The sequence below is a fragment of the Coenobita brevimanus genome, chromosome 52 (assembly GCF_032717465.1).
Source record: "Coenobita brevimanus isolate Jiangsu-jjx chromosome 52, ASM3271746v2, whole genome shotgun sequence".
NCBI classification, from domain to species: Eukaryota; Metazoa; Arthropoda; class Malacostraca; order Decapoda; family Coenobitidae; genus Coenobita; species Coenobita brevimanus.
Window position 1 is genome coordinate 23006163 of NC_137005.1, and position 15101 is coordinate 23021263.

General features: G+C 42.8%; 1 pseudogene; it reads left to right on the plus strand.

Annotated features, from left to right (window-relative positions):
- The first annotated feature begins 12602 nt into the window (after positions 1–12602).
- On the plus strand, positions 12603–14684 carry LOC145400508 (uncharacterized; annotated as a pseudogene).
- The last annotated feature ends 417 nt before the right edge of the window (positions 14685–15101 follow it).

Consider the following 15101-nt stretch of genomic DNA (forward strand, 5'->3'; position numbering starts at 1 on the left):
GCTACATATTTAGCATAATACAAAAGTAATGTTGACTACACACACACACACACACACACACACACACACACACACGGATTTAAATTGCGATGATATTTACTAATGGACACATTAAGTAAACAACAAAAACAAATAATAATCAATACAAATGGTCACCTACGTTTGGCGTGTTCCGTTGTTCGTCTTAGCTACTATAGTCGCGGCGCACGACTCTGAGGTTGTCATTATCGTACCCTGGCAACCTACCATTCAAAAGTGCGTCCGATTTCATATTATAAACGAATCATATTATTATGCACGAATATATTATACACGAATATTATTATGCACGAACATATTATACACGAATCACATGCGTCTCATTCACGAAATCAGACGCACTAATGAGGGTAGGTTGCCAGGGCACGATAATAACCTCAGAGTCGCGCGCCGCGAGTATAGTTTTTTTTTTTTTCCATCACCCTGAAAGGGCATTAGGCCAGCAAGAATCCATAATCATGAAAGCCAAAATAATGATATGAAATATTTGCATCTATTTCATAACAGTATTAAGTTATTATTCATGATTATGAAACAATAAGTAATAAAAAATACCTCAGTATACATGGATAGTACCATGACAAATACTTCCATCTATACATCACATATAGACTCATTACTATACTACTACAAAATAATTAAATACTTGTCAAATTTATGTAAAAATACATAAAAGGAACAATTACAAATTTATTGATCCTGAACAAAAGAAAAATACACACACACACACACACACACACACACACACATTTATATATATATATATATATATATATATATATATATATTTATGCGAGGAAGAGGGAACCAAAGGCCATGAGCCCGCAATAACAGTTCCCTCCAAGAGGAAAACAAAATACAAGAGAGCCAAATTCAAGATCCGTTCATTTTGAGATGCATGGACACACTGCGTTTGAAAGACTGGAGATCATAGGCAGCAGGAAATACAGACAGAGGGAGACAGTTCCAGACTTGACCTGTTGCATAAATGAAGGACTGGGAGTAACGGTTAACTCTTGCATTAGAGAGTTGGAAAGAAAAGGGATGAGAGTTTGCTCTAGACGGGTGCTACACGCCCATCCTAGAGGTGGAGGAATGCATGCAGACAGTTCAGAGGAACAGTGACCATTAAATTAGCGATAGAAAAAAGATAAAGATGCAACAGTGCGGCGAAGAGACAGAGGTTGAAGGGAGTCAGTAAGAGGAGGAGAGTTAATGAGACGAAAAGCCTTTGTCTCCACCCTATTGAGAAGAGCTGTATGTGGGGAGCCTCCCCACACATGAGGGTTGTACTCCACACAGGGGCGGGTTAAAACCCCTGTATAGAGTCAACAATTGTGCAGGGGTAAAGAAAGAGCGGAGTCGGCTTAGCACACCCAATCTCTTGGAAGCAGATTTTACAAGAGATGTAGTATGATCTTTCCAAGATAAGTCCCGAGTAAATGAAACCCCAAGCATGTTCAAGGATGATGTAGGATTAAGCTGAATATTATTAAATATTAGTGGGTATACCTGTGGAAGATTTTGATGGGTTGATAGGTGTAAGAACTCAGTCTTAGATGCATTAAAAACAACCAGATTATTTTTACCCCAGTCAGAGATACGAGCCAAGTCAGACATTAGGTGTGCCATAGCCTCATCCCTTGTTTGTTGAAGTAACTGCTGAGATGGGCGTTGCGGGAACCGAATGGAAAGGTGAAGGGTGGTCATCAGCGTATGAGTGGATAGGGTTAGATGTACAGGTTAGAAGGTCATTGATGAATAAAAGGAAGAGAGTTGGTGATAGGACAGAGCCCTGAGGAACACCACTGTTGATAGATCTAGTAGAAGAACGATGACCGTCTACAATAGCGGCTCTAGAACGACCAGAAAGGAAGCTAGCGATGAAGGCACAGATAGAAGGATAGAAACCGTAAGAGGGCAGTTTGGAAATTAAAGATTTATGCCAGACTCGATCGAAAGCCTTTGAGATGTCAAGTGCAATGGCAAAGCTTTCGCCAAAGTCCCGAAAGGAGGATGACCAGGAGTCTGAAAGGTAGGTGAGAAGATCGCCAGTGGAGCGTCCCTGACGGAACCCATACTGACGATCAGAAAGAAGGTTGTGATAGGAAAGATGCCTTAAAATTTTTCTATTGAGAATTGACTCGAAAACTTTTGAAATACAGGATGTTAAAGCAATTGGACGATAGTTGGAGGGTTGGGAGTGGTCACCCTTCTTTGGGACTGGCAGAATGAGAGCAAACTTCCAGCAAGAAGGAAAGGTACAAGTTGACAGACCAAGGCGAAAGAGTTTGCCTAGGCAGGGTGTAAGCACAGATGCACAGTTCTTGAGGACAACAGGAAGGACTCCATCAGGCCCATATGCCTTGTTAGTGTTGAGGCCAGTGATGGCAGAAAATACATCAGCTGAAGAAATTTCAATGTCAGCCATGAGGAAGTCAGAGGCAGGAAGTGATGGAGGAACAGCACCGGAATCATCTAAGGTGGAATTGGATGAGAAAGTCTGTGTGAAGAGATCTGTTTTATCAGTAGAAGAAATAGCTACAGTAGAAAAGAGGAGGGAAGGATGATGAGGTAAAGTTGTTAGAAAGGTTTTTGGCAAGGTGCCAGAAGAAGCGGGAAGAATTCAAGTTGGAGAGTCGAGAGCATTTAGTACGGATGAAATTGTTTTTAGCAGAGCAAAGAACAGACTTAGCATGATTCCGGGCAGAAACGTAAAGATGATGTGATTCAGGGGTGGGTTGGCTCCAGTACCTTTTGTAGGCCCTCTCCTTGTTGTGGACAGCATGAGAACAAGCGTGATTAAACCAAGGCTTTCTGGTGTTAGTCAAAGGATATGAGAAAGGAATGTATGCTTCCATGCCCGAGAGAATAACCTTCGTAATGAGCAAGGAACACTCAGATGGCTCCCGGCCATGGAAGCAATAATCATTCCAAGGAAAATCAAAGAAGTACTGCCTGAGGGCCTCCCAATCCGTGGCTCCAAAATGCCACAGACGACGTTTCCCTGGAGGGTCCACAGGCCGTACCAGAGTGATAGGAGAGGTTAAGGTGATAAGGTTGTGATCGGAGGAGCCCAACGGAGAGAAAAGATTAACAGTGTAAGCAGAAGGATTAATTGTAAGGAAGAGGTCAAGTATGTTGGAGCTCTCTCCAAGGCGGTCTGGGATACGGGTAGGGTGCTGTACAAGCTGCTCTAGGTCATTAAGGATAGAAAAGATGTAGGCTTGTTCACCAGGTGGATCAGTGAAAGGAGAGGAGAGCCATAGGTGGTGGTGAAAATTGAAATCTCCTAGAATGGAGATTTCAGAGAAAGGAGAAATGGATAGAATGTGTTCCATCGTAGAAGTAAGATAGTCGAAGGATTTTTGATAGTCAGTAGAATTAGGGGATAAGTAAACAGCACAGATATATTTAGTCAGAGAATGACAGGAAAGCCGAAGCCAGAGTGTAGAGAATTCAGAAGAATCGAGTTCAGGAACACGAGAGCAAGATAAGTCGTTGCGTATATATACACAACAGCCACCTTTGGCTTTGAAATGAGTATAAAGTAGGAGGATACAGAAAAGGGTTTGCTGTCAGTTGCCTCAGACAGCTGAGTCTCAGTTAATAAAAGAAGGTGAGGTTTAGATGAGGAGAGGGTGGTGCTCAACAGAGAGAAAGTTAGAGGAAAGGCCGCGAATGTTGCAGAAATGAAGAAGAGAGTCAGACAGTGGTTCCAGGCACCTTGAGTCATCACCGGGAGAGGGGCAGAAGGTGGGGGCATTTATGGTCCACCCCCCTGGGGACTCCGAGGCTGGGTGATGAAACGCCATGATTCTTTTTTGAATTTTAGAAAAGGAAGTGTAGTGTGTACTGTGCATGTAGTTTGGTGTAGACAGTTAGAGAAATTTGTTTTGGAGAGCATGCTGGCCTACTCTCTGTGTAACTGAGACACTGAAAAAGTTCAGCAAAGGGGGATGGTCAGGAACTAGTCCTGAGGGCTGATGAAACGGGAGCTCCAACACTCCCTATCATCAGCTTTCCATCCACCTCGGGAGTACTGCCCTGCTCGACTGTTACAGTATGTAACCTCGTCCTGCGATTCACAAATATATAAAAGTGTATTGATGTATATACATATGTATAAAAACCATATCCCTATATATAAAAAAGTGAAAAAGAATAACAATAGATATATATAATAAATAAGGAAACTACAACCAAGTTTATAAAATAGAGCACAACTCTGAGCAGTCTGGTCTGTTTCAGGAAAGTCATCAGTTTATTAGTCACACCAACATCCCATTCACCCAAGACAGAATCAAGTGTGAAAGGGAGTGCATTTGTCCTACAGTACACAGCAAGAGAAGTACGTTCCACATCATACCTACTGCAGTACAAAATGATGTGACTATTAGATAACACCGCATCACAGGTGGTACATCACGGTGGAAATTGTCTGGTAATATATGGTAATATATGTGTTATTAGGGTGAAATTCATCCGGAGGCGGGCTAAAGCGACCTCCTCCCCTCTGTTTGCTCGGGAAGAACTGGACCAGTCACATATGGTACTTTTGATCGGTGGAATTGCCAGGTCGGTCCACTGACTTTGCCACAGAAGATTAATTGATTTCTTTCCGAAAGAGAGACTAGACTGTAGTTCACAAGGAATGTCCCAAGTCTCCTCGAGTTCTACAGCCGATTTAGCTAGTACGTCAGCCTGTTCATTGCCGTAAATACAGCAATGACCAGGCACCCAGATCAGAGAGAAGGATTTAGCACATGTGTGCAGCTTACTATAATGCGGCCCAGGACCTCATGTGAATCAGTCCTACGCGAATGAATTGCCTGAAGGGTGGACTTAGAGTCCGAAAAAATGACAAAACTGTCGTGACCTGAACACAAAGCAAAGTCTATAACTTGATCTATGGCAAATAATTCGCAAGTGAATACACACGTATGGGGAGGGTGGGCAAGCAAAAACGGGTGTGGCACTCTGTAGACCACACACTTGCACCCACACATTCATCCAACTTAGAGCCATCGGTGTACAAGTGAAATGACGCTAGGTGTCTAATGAGGATCATCCGGAACAACTGTCGTACCTCCACTTCCGGCGCCTTGTACTTTGTGACGGAGAGCCAGTCAATGTTGAATGTGGTAGCAAGTGACTCCCAGGGCGCTATTTTTGATGTTAAAACCTGATCCCCATTAGAAAGGTCTAACCCTAACGCCTCACAGAGGAAGTGAGGCCTCACAGCCACTAGCTTGAGGGCCACATACTGCAGGTATTCCCACTGTAGGAGGATCCGACAAGTCGGGAGGCCAAGTGAGCATTTAAGGTGGGCGGTGATACCGTAAGAAAATAACAGGTGGTCACATCGTAGATGGAGGGGAGGCATATTAGCCTCCACTTCCAACCGCTCCCCACAAGTACATCGAAAGGCTTCGAGAACAATGTGCAAGCACACGTTCTAAAGCACATCGACTAGGGAGGACAGCATCCGATGCCGACCCATACACGTGTGAGCCATAGTCAAGCTTAGAACGGCGAAAGGACTTATACACCATCAATAAAGACATTCTGTCTGCTCCCCACGACTTACCGGGAAGAAACTTAAGGACATTAACTATTTTACTACAATAAGCAAGCAAAAAATTAATGTGTGTCTCCAACTGAGCCTACTGTCAAAATGTAGACCCAGGAATCTTACTGAATTTTGAAAAGGAATTGGCTGATTATCTAAAGTTCAACGCAAAGGAGGTACATTAAGTTTACGAGTATAAACAACACCGACACACTCAGGGACAGATAATTTAAATCCTCACTCCAGGGCCCAGCGCTGAACAGATTCAAGTGCCAATTGAATCTGCTGTGCTGAGGATTGTTCACTGCAGGACGAGTGCCACATTGCACAATCATCAGCATAGAGTGAGTATCTAAGCGTCCTGGGGACGGAAGCAGACTACAGAACGTCATTAACCCGCACCATCCTGACGTTTTCTGGGCAGTGGTACGCCCCAGTCCCGCCATTTGGACCTTTTTCATTTTGGCTCAAACATCTGCTTTTGGTGAGAAACATCGAAAATTCATAGAGAAATCGCTTACCTGAGGTTTAAAATACTCGATCTAGGTACAAGTACTTCCTTACCTAACTGGGTTTTCTAACAGGCTGGCACCAAAGAAAACGAGTTCTATGGGAGGGTAACTATTTTATCCACTCATAAACAGTATTTATTTATTTACTTGGTACGAATTTATATGTAGTACAAGAGTATATTGGTTTTCAAACAGTAATATAGGCATTATAAGCGTTGTTTCACTCACTAACTCATCACCATTCATGACCTTTTTTTTCCCACATTACCTGATCATCATTTCTGACTGTTTCTTCCTCTAATGCTATGTAAACTTTGTCCTCCACATTGTCATCGATTGGGGAATCACTCTGGCCCTGAATGTCTTTATTGGCCAGGTCACTGGTAACAGGTGAATTGCTGAGACAATGGCGTGCAGGGGGGGGAGAGAGGTTATGCTGTGTAAGGCATTGTCCCTGCTTGGCATCTTGTAGAGGAATAGAGGAAGATGTCCCGTGTATATGTGCCAAAAATCACTCGCGAAATCACTCGTGAAAATTGAAAATTGTGCAAATTAGGGACCTTGCAATGTTGCCACGTTAATTCACGTTGCCGGGACATGAGTGCACATCATGTGCGGACGTTAATTCACGTCGCCGGGATGGCGCGGGTTAATGGCAACACTGAACAAAGTAGGCCTAAGCACACTTCCTTGTGGTACCCAGTTCTCTTGGACAAATATGTCCGAAGTTACGTTACAGGGTAAACTGACAGAAAATGTTCTGTCAGTAAGGAAGTTCCAAAGAAAAATGGGTAAATTACCTCTTAAACCATAAGCGCAGAGTTTACATGGTATTCCATTTCGCCAGGTCATATCATAAGCCTTATGAATATCCAGAAAAATTCCTATCTTGAATTCACGATTTAGCAAAAGCCTCGGCTATGCAATGATCCAGGTGCACTAAATGATCCAGGGTGGACTTGTATTTATGGAATCTACTCTGTTGATCATTTAACACACCCTTCGACTCTATAGCAAATAGTAACCTTTTATTATCCAGACGTTCAAAGACCTTACATAGACAGTCAGTCAGTGCAATAGGTCGAAACGAACTGGGACTCGTAAGTCAACCGTCCTGGCGAGGAATTGATATGACGTGCGCTTAGTGCCATGAGCTTGGGAACATTCGAGATGCCCAAATCTCATTGTATACCGATAACAGCTTACTCAGGTTGGCCTGAGTAAGATGCCGAATCATACCGTATGTAATGATGGATGGACCGGGACTGGAGCCTTTACAGGATATTAGGGCAAGGAGAAGTTCATCTAATGTAAATTCGGAGTTGTGGCTAGTATCTCAGTCTTCCGTGGCAAAGTCTAAGTTTTGCAGCTCAGCCGTGCGCTTATGGTGGAGAAAACGAGGATCGTAGTTGGCTGAGCTGTTTACCTGGGCAAAATGGTCGGCGATAGTATTGGCAATGTCCACGGGATCGTCAATGACATTCCCTGCCACCTCAAGTGTGGTGATTGGTGACCGGGTGTACGTGTTGTTAAGTACATTTATGGTGGACCAGACCTAACTTAGTGGGGTGGTGCGATTCACCGTGGACACAGAACTACACCAGTTATTCCGTTTTGCCACTTTAATTGTCCTCCGTGCCTCAGCCTTAGCTGCTTTGTAGGCAATAAAGTTTGGTTCTGTTGACTGATTCTCAAAAATCCTGTATCTCCTATTGCATTTAGTGAGTGCTTGTTGGCAATCTGGTGTCCACCACGAAACTCTACACTTGTTTGGAATTGTAGATGTCTTGGGAATAGCAGCCTCAGCTGCAGGTATAATGGAAGTCTGTAGGTATGCAACTTTCTCATTCATGTTATCTCCCGATATATCTAGATTGGCGATCCGTGAGTAGTACCCACAATCTGCTTTCTTAAAGATAAATTTCGATGGTGGAGGAGGCAGAGAATCTTTGCGTGCATAAGAAAGACAGATTGGAAAATTATTGCTACCCATCGAGTCATCATATTGGTTCCAAAAGATGTTAGTGTGTATATCAGGAGATGACAAGGACAGACATGTAACCAGTGCTGTTGTCCACACGAGTCGGTCTATCATTGTTTAGAAGACAAAGGTTTGACTGTAATATGAGGTCAGCTACTTGCTCCCCTCTACCTCCTCAAACTTCCCCATTGACAGTGATGGGCATTAAAATCGCCTAAAATTAATTTATGACCCGGAAGTTGATGGGCTAATGAAGTGAAAGCATCACCATCATTGGGACCATGGGGAGGACAGTAGGTAGAGCAAATAGACAGACACGTGTTATTAAATTTTACTCTGCACGCGACAGCTTCCAGAGTGGAATTTAGAATCACTTCCATTTGTGGGTGTGATTTGCGGGTGTATATGGTGACTCCATGACCATCATATCTTCTATACGAATGGTAGTGTTAGAACTGGGGAGGATCAGGGTCATCCTCCAAGCGCATCTCCTGTAAACAAACAACGTCTGGCCCATGTATAGATAGCAAAATTGCTATAATGTGGAATTTATTCCCAAGACTCCTACAATTCCATAGCAACACAGTGAATGCAGCGGTTTAAGATTTACGAGAGGGGCCAGTGTGCTTAGCTTTTTTATGCCACCCGCCACCAGGCAAGTGGCTACTGGGGGACCTATCCCGGTGCTTACTAACGGAAACCTCCATACATTGATCATCAATAACCAGGCTCCCAGAGCCCCCCGAGGAAGAGCTAACCCTTTTCTCCCTCGCTGGACCAGGAGCAGGAAGGACATGAGGACGTGACTGTTTCGTAAGAGTGGTCATATTACTCTTACTAGAGTTGTCGGGACTCCTGTTTAGGCTTTACTGACTGAGAGGCAGCAGCAGCCTGAGAGTAGGAAGTTGCAGTGGGGATGTCAGTTTGAGAGCTGGACTGGACAGAAGGCTGAGATGGAGAGGTCGAGTGCATTGCAAGAGGAACCGGTTCAGGGTCAGTCTGTGTTTCAACAGAGCACATCATGGGACGGGACATCACCGGCGAAGCATAGGACCTATTCGGCTTTGGAGTTGCATGCAACTCCTTCACCTTTATCCTTGTTTCGTAATAGGAGATACCCTCTGTTGGTTTCACTGCACAGACCACTTTCTCCTCCTTCCACTTGTGACAGTCCCTAGAGGAAGTGGACTGAGCATCCTTGCAATGAAAGCAACAGACAGTCTCTGATGTGCAATGTTCACCATCGTGACCCTGTGTTGCACGTTTGCCATACACTGACTGTGAAGCCCGACAAGTCTTATCATTATATCCATGTAACTGACATTGCAAACACCGAAGAGGATTAGGGATAAATGGCCTGACGTTGATAATTTCATACTCGACTTTTAAGTTGGTTGCGAGATTCACATTGCCAAATATCAAGATGATCGTTGCAGTCTTCATCCGTACACCTTCCACAAAACGAGTGATAAATCGGGCATCAATCACATCTTGCTGAGCAAGTTCACGTACGATCTCTTCCTCTTCCATGGTCATGAGGTCCCTGCAAGTGATGGCACCCTTGCAGGAATTCATGGCATGCGGGATCCTCAGCTCAACATCGTAACAGTGAAATCTGCGCAGTTTCATTAAGTCATGAACCTGGGAGGATTTGACAGTTTTAATCAAGAGGTCACCATTGGCAGGTTTTTTTTACTTGTCCCACTTCCCCCGCTCAGTGATCAGTCACCCTCGTGATAAGAAAAGGATTGAGACTGCTCAATGAAGTGGATCCAAGAGCATGTAGGGTGATATTTTTGGCATTATTTACAGGGATGTCCATTGGGGTGCGTGTCTGGGGCCGTTCAGTCAGGGGATGGTCAGTCCGTGTGGCAGTCTGTGGTTCGTCAGGACCACCTCCTCCCACCGAGGGGAGGGGAGGCCGGTAGGAGGGTCCGGCATAGTGACCACTTCCCCCTAAGGGGGGAAGTGGGGAAAAGGAGGAAAACGAGCAAGGGACAAAACACACAGGGACCAAACACCTAAGGCTGAAATTGCCCTCTCAAACCACTCCAGGGAGACCCGACCGTGTTAATGCACGTCCCAGAGGGTCAGTGTGGGGGACCCTCCGTGGACAGCAAGCAAAGGTAATCTCAGTATACAGGAACAGACACCTACTGTTCCAAGCTATCAGGGAGGGGAGGAAAGTGAGAAACTAGCTAGCCTAACGCGCACCAGAAGGATGAAAAAAAAATAAAGCTAGTTGCCGGTGAGGTAGCCCTAGGAAGCTAGAGGAGAGCTCAGAAGCACACAAACTCACCATCTATGACCATGCATTCAGCAATGAGTGATGTCTAATCAATTCCTGCCACACATCATCATCTCTGCCACTGGGTTTTCCCAGAACTACAAATGCAAAACCACTAACAACACGTTCACTGGTGAGTGACCATGTTGGGAGGGGTTTAGAAAATCAACTTGTTAGAATTCCCTGCCCAGTATTGACTCCACCCCGCCCTGGTCAAGGACTCCTTGACTAGCCCTCTAAGGGTTATGGTATCAACCCAATCGAAAATTTATGGGGCATTATGAAAAGTGAGTGAGAGGTAGAAGAGAAGACCAAAGCAGGGGAAATCCAGTGAAGTCTGGGAGAGTATTAGACAGACACCTGACATCAGTTACAAGCTGGTGGACTCTCTCCCCTCACGTCTGCAGCAGGTTAGAGACGTTGATGGGGGATGGATCAAATACAAGGGAAGGGATAATAAAGTAGAACAGCAGAGTCCTATTGGTATTTGTGGAAATAAGCAAATTGATGCTATACCCCATTAAGCTGCTGGGCTGTCCTCTTCCACTGTCCTGCATTTATTTCTCAATAATCAAATAAATTTAGTTTAGCAAAACATAATACGTAACGATTTACGTAAGATAATAAACATTATATGTGACATGTTACTCATTACATCTTACTTATTTGCATACAAGGTTTTATAAACTGCATAATAACATACGGCTTATCTATCTATCGTTCTGCATTGCATATCTACTTTTCATATTACCTGGATAATAAATTCTGAAACACATGAGTATTAGTCAGTATAATATATATATATATATATATATATATATATATATATATATATATATATATATATATATATATATATATATATATATATTGAATCGGTAGTTAGGCGGCTTGCAGTCCTGATGGACCCAGGTTCGAATCCTGGCTGGGGCAGGGGACAGTTTAAGGATTTGAATTTCATTAAAAGCAGACTTTCCTGATCTACCAGATGACTCGCCGACATGTCGTAAAAATACCCCCACTAATATCAATACACCAGTCCTGTATGAGACAGCCCTAGCATGTATTCAATATGGACGGTGGGTGTTAGCGCCGAAGTGGTGACATGTGGAGGTGTAGGAGGACTACTGGGCCTTGGGATAGGCTACTGCCCCCAAGATATAGGCCCTGAAGCCTTTGCCCAGAGTCGGACACATTATATATATATATATATATATATATATATATATATATATATATATATATATATATATATATATATATATATATATATATATATATATATATATATACCCCCTATTCACCGGTGATTCGCACCTCATCATTTATACTGGAGCCGTCACATGCAATAATATTGGTTACTTATTACAAATATTCCTCATGACATGCATGAGTATGCCAGACTTATCAACAAAAAGAACAGGCCAAAACAATTGGTGGTGCATTAGTTACGGTTCCCTGAACTACATGCAAAACTACTAACAACTCGTTCACCGGCGAGCGACCATGTTGGCTGGGGTTTGGAAAGTCAGCTTGTTCGAACGTTCTGCCCAGTATTGGCTGTGGCTCTCCACCTTCCCCTGGTCAAGAACTTTCAGCCATGGCTGTACATTTCACCGAATTACTTCCAATCCTCGCAGGTCTTTTTTATTTGGCCTTCAAAACTTACCCAAATCTTCCTGTACTCAGTTTTAGTAATACGGCCGAGGTCTTTACACTCTCTGGGCCTCAAGACTCAGTCTCCGCCGAAACGTCTGGGGTCATCTGGAACAGAATACCAAATATGCCTCGACCAAGAAAGGGTCAGTGGTAATGGTATTATCCATTAGGCTCTCATGACTCACTCTAAGGTGTATATATAATCGTCTGGTGCCTTGTGGAATTGAAATAAAAATTGTTCCCACCATGAAAATGTCAGTGATGACAGTATTATCACTCACCGGCCTCCGTGATGCACTCCTCTAAATAAAGGCCGATTCACACACATCAGTGCCGTATCAGTACCGTGTCAGTTCAGTGCTTCAGTGTCAGTGAAAAAAAAAATATCGTTACTTTGAATTCGGCCGGCGCGTTCACACACGTCCGGCGCAGTACCGTGTTTTGACTCTCAGTGTCAGTTCCGTCTCCGATCCGTGAAGTTTAATATCGTCGCCACCGATATTTTTTAGATTTTCACGGACGTCGGACGAGGGTGGGAGCTGTGTGAAGAAAATGAATGACGAACTGCTTATTGAATTGGGGCGAAACCATCCTGTTCTGTACGATTTATCACAATCTAAATATATGGATAGCAGTTTCAAGCAAGATATATGGAATAAAATAGGAGAAGAAATGAAAGTAGATGGTAAGTACTCTTTTTATTTGATGTAGTTAATCACATCACAGCACACCACACATCACACCAAATCACCTAACCTCACACTCCATCACACCACACCACACGTTACCTCACCTCCTCACACCTCACCTCACTTCACCTATCTTCACCTATCTTTTACTGATGAAGTTAATATATTCTTAATTCTTTTAGTCACATGAAATGTGTCAGCTTTAAATTTGCTAGGCTTTTTTCCCTCTTTCTCTAACTTAGGCTAGGTCATTTTCAAATTTGCAGTCATGAAAACTGCCATGGCACAGATCCAGCCTCTGAATTAAAGTAATCTTTGTACAGCTCCCTTACAGTTAAGGCATCTCTTGTTGCATTTCCACCTTGCAGAGGCAGATTTTGAAGTCTTGCTTCTGTAGTTGTAGGCACTGTTGCATTTACTTCATATGGGCGTGTATCTACATCATATTTTCTTATGAAATTATGCAAAATACACATTGCAAGTATCATGTGATCTACATTTTCTGGTTTTGCTTGAATTCTTCTGTTACATATTCTAAATTTTTGAGACAAAATGCCAAACGTGTTTTCAACAACTCTTCTGGCACGAGACAGTCGGTAGTTAAAGACACGCCTAGAAATATCCAAATCTTGCCCCGGATATGGTCGCATCAAATAAGTTTTTAGAGGAAAGGCTTCGTCACCCACCATTACATACGGAGCTTCAGTATTTGTGCCTGGCAATGTAGCATTCCTTGGTACTGATAATGTGCCCCGCTGAAGTGCTTTGCCTAGACCAGAATTTGCAAAAATTCCACCATCACTGTTTTTCCCATATGCACCTACATGCGCATCAACAAGCGCTAACAAGACAACTGAAAATGTCTTCTTATAGTTGAAGTACAGAGAACCACTATTTGCGGGAGCCTGAATGGTAAAATGTTTACCATCCAAAGCTCCCAAACAGTTAGGAAAATTCCAAAGTGTTGAAAAGTCATTAGCAATGGATTTCCACATCTCTGTTGAAGGATTTGGTAGCATTTCACTCATGAGATTTTCTGTTATTATCCTGCAAGTGTCCATGACAATTTGGTGCACTGTGCTATGCCCCAAGCGGTAGCTGAATGAAATTGTCCTTAGGGAATCCCCTGTAGCTAGGTACCTGAAAGAAGGAAATGTAACATGTTTTTCAGGTTCATGATGTAGAAGCAGATGGAACAATATAAGAGACAATTACAGAAAATCTCTGAAGAAGATTTCAACTAAGAGTGGGCAAAGAGCAAAGAAAATAAAACTTTACAAATTTTCGGAGCAATTAAACTTTTTAAAGACATACATCCAAGAAAGGGAAACCAAGGGGAACATCGCGATTCAAGAGGATGAAGGAAACAATCACAACGATGTTGTACAACAACAGGAGGACGAAGAAGAGGCCATTCAGATTGATGCAGGGGAACCAACAGTATTGGACGGAGGCCTACATGAAGATATGCAGACAACCATCGCCCTCACCAAAGCCGACTTTTGAAGCTACAGTTAAGCCATCAACAGGAAAATTAGCAAAAAAGAAAGTGGCACCTCAACAAACAGCTTCTGCAAAATTAATGGAGTACTTGATCAATAAGCAAGAAAATCAAACCACATCACACCCTGTTGACGCATTTCTAGCAGGTATTGCTCCAACTCTGAAAACTTTAACCCCTTATTATTTGAATGTAGCAAAATCGGAAATATTTGCCACTGTACAGAAATATGAAATGCAAATGCTTATCAATCAACATTCATTTGAAAGACAATGTGAGCCTTCAGCCTCCACATCATCAGCTTCGACTCCGCATCCCTCACCTCAACCATTGCAAGAACATACAGCATATGAAGATAAGTATCAGAAGCAATATGCTGATGCATCAATTCCAAACAGCGCCAATTCCTTGCAGAACTACTTTTCAACTTTTCAAAATTTTTAACTCTTCAATAAACAACTTAAAACATTCTAGTAATTGCTAACATGGAGAATCAAACCTGAATTAGGATGAATTTAGGCTTTTTAATAGAAATTGATGTACTGTCACTTCGTATAAAAATAATCTTTTTATTTTTATGTGAATAAAATCTCCAGTATGGGTTTAAATATATAATTACAGTAATTAACCAACTACAAAGACCGTGTATTATTTTACCTCAAGCCGACTGCTAATCGTTCCTTTGGTGTTATTGCCTTTCTCCAGTGGGTGTCTTGCTTCTTCAGGTGAGTCTATTTTACTGAGCAATATCCTGAAGCAGTTTTTGGACATTCAGAAGTACTGGAAAAATTTTGTTTCATCATCAATTAGTTCCTTGTACAGAGTCGCAAACTCTCCTTCAGTTTCTCTTTTCTTCCACGC